Genomic DNA, 3,057 nt, shown 5'->3' with positions numbered 1-3,057 from the left:
CTCGATTGATCGAAGAATAGACTCAATCATTCGAAAATCACAGATCAGAAATTTTCTGCCGTATTTGCAAATGTAGCCCAAGCCCATATGACGTGTAATGTTAAGTGTTTCACTCTAGTATAAAAGGAAAAACCTTAGCTGCGTTTTAGATGTCTTTGTTGTGTTGTATGTTTAATCTTTTGTGAGATTTGAGAAGTGTTTACCTTAGAACACACCTATAGTTCTACCAAGATCAAGATTCACATCAAGAATTGGTAGGCGATTCAGTTGCTGTATAAAGAACTTTCAAAGAACAACAAAACCTTTGAGAGATGTCTCAAAGTTACAAGTAGGAGAACTTGTGCTGATGCAGATTCAATAAAAGAAGTAGTCCGTGGACTCGAAACTGTCACATGGTCATGGTAGTAAGTTTTCTACACGAGGTAACATTAAAATGTTAGTGATTTTAGTCCTATTGTACAAACTTCAATTATTTCATAGTGGATCTGTTTTTACTTTAAGGATAGCTAGGTTAAATCATTTCCCAGTTTTTTACCAGTTTAGTTTTCCTGGGTCATCAGATCTTTGTGTTCTTTATTTTCCGCATGATATTTGTTTTGCTCACAATAGTTTAAGCTAGACTTGAATAACAAACTTGTTAATCAACTTAGCTTAATATTAGGTTAAACATATTGTGTTAAGGGGTCTAAAAACCTAACAATTTTCTTTATTGTATATAATATAATATAATGGAGAAAACATGTTTATAAAAAATAACAATAATAATAATAATGGAGAAATCACCGAGAGAGTAAGATGATACATATTCAGATAGAAAGAGTGAAAAAATAATGAAAATGTTGAAATGGGTATAATATATAATATTGGAATCAAATTAGTAAAATACTATTAGATTTAATGTGCGTTTGGATACTGCTTATTTTGCTGAAAACTAAAAATTTATTGTTGAAAATACTGTAGCAAATTATTTTTTATTACCAAAATTACTATTCATCCATTTTTTATCATTGGGCTGGTTCATGAACAATGCCATGAACCAGCCCAAAAAAAAAAAAATGCACTTTACACAAATGCAAATGCAACTGCTCTATACAGTATACACACGCACCCTAAGTTCCGACTTCCAGTAATAAAATGTAGGGACCAATGGAGAGGCCAACATTTAAACCTTTTCAACAAGAGATAAAGGGTCTAGACTTTTGAGGCCATGACTTTTTTAATTTTTTGCAGAAGCGGGCCCATGACTTAAATACAAAAATACAAAAATGGACCACAAGATGGTCCAGGAACCTTTTCAGATACAAAAATGGAACTATTTTATTTTATTTTTCCTGAATAAGATAATTTGATTGAGAAGAAGGAACAAAAATGGTCCAGTCTTAGCTCAAGCGAATAAATTGGCCAAGCACTCTTGACACGTGTCACTTGTTCTACTAGATGATTTTATGAAGGGCAAATGTTAATAATTATTGCGTGGTGCTTATTAAGATTAGACTAATGTAGATTTCATTTAATAAATAAATTGGATAACTAAAAGAAATAAATAAATAAATAAAACAAAAAGCTGGCCCTATAATCTATTTAAAAATTTTTTTTCTTTATGAACCTAGCTCCACAACCTATAAAACTGCAAAAAATGACATAAACTTGCAAAAATAAAAGACAAAAGGATGTTGTGAAGTACAAAAAGCTGTTTATGGTACCCGTTAACACAATCCATTTATATTGGAAAATTTTTTATTGGGTAAAATATCATTTTCGTCCCTAAACTATCACAAAAGTTCGTTTTTCGTCCCTAAACTTTCAAAAGTTCTATTTTCGTCCCTAAACTTTTCCAAATGTATTGATTTTCGTCCCTCCCACATCAGTGCTCTGTCAAAACCACGTTAGCACTCCGTCAGACGGAGGGGCAAAAATTAATATGTTTGGAAAAGTTTAGGGACGAAAATAGAACTTTTGAAAGTTTAGGGACGAAAAACAAACTTTTGTGATAGTTTAGGGACGAAAAACGAACTTTTGAAAGTTTAGGGACGAAAAATGAACTTTTGTGATAGTTTAGGGACGAAAATGATATTTTACCCTTTTTTATTTTATTCAAGTGTGGTCTACATCAAGTTCCAATAATTGTTAACTTTTTTTTGAGAGAGAGAGTTTCAACCGATAGCGTCCGCTCCTGATGATAGCTCTTTATCATCAAATCAAGACACCAATCAGTTTTTTGTGTAAGCAAAAATTGAACCCCAAATCTTTTATACAATCATTAGAGACTTTACCAGTTGAGCTAATTGGAACCCACAATAATTGTCAACCTCTAGTATAAAACGTCACATTCAACTAATTTGAAGTTAAGATTTTTTTTTTTTTTTTGGGTAACAATAAATAGGATACCACTATACATATCACTCATGTTAAGAGACTAGATGTTTGAAGTAGTTTTATTTGTTTTTTGATTCATAAGTTTAATTAATTCAAATTGTTTTTAAAGTACCTACTTTAGATATATATATATATATATATATATCAAGATTTAACAATTCTGAAATTGGGATTGAAAAATATATAAATTAATGGATGTGACCATATGTACTATATATGATTAGTAAATTAAACTATACAAAGATAGAAGTGGTAAGTGTAATTATTAATTTCAGAATGTTTAATATATTCATGTTTTCTTCTAATACCAAAAATAAATAAGTTTGGTAAGATTTCCAATTGTAAACCTACTAGAATTACTTGAGGAGATCATCAATTACTTGAAGAGTCACACACATCAAGGAGATAATCAATTACTTGAGAAGTTTTACTTTTAGATATTCACATTAGCACCCCCAAAATAACAAACAAACAAACAAACAAAGAAAAAGAAAAGAAGAGTGACATTTGATTTTTATTCATCTTAATTAGCCCTAACATGTTAAATGTTTTGTTTTGTTTTTTTTTTTTTGATGAGTTTACTTCATGGTGATTGGTGAATACCAAATTATATACTGATGCAATTTTGACCCAAAAAAACACATAATTTAAAATCTTGCTTTATTTTATTTACTTATATAT

The sequence above is a fragment of the Quercus suber genome, unplaced genomic scaffold (assembly GCF_002906115.3).
Source record: "Quercus suber isolate HL8 unplaced genomic scaffold, Cork oak 2.0 scaffold_229, whole genome shotgun sequence".
In the NCBI taxonomy this organism is placed as follows: Eukaryota; Viridiplantae; Streptophyta; class Magnoliopsida; order Fagales; family Fagaceae; genus Quercus; species Quercus suber.
Note: the sequence above shows the minus strand (reverse complement) of the source record.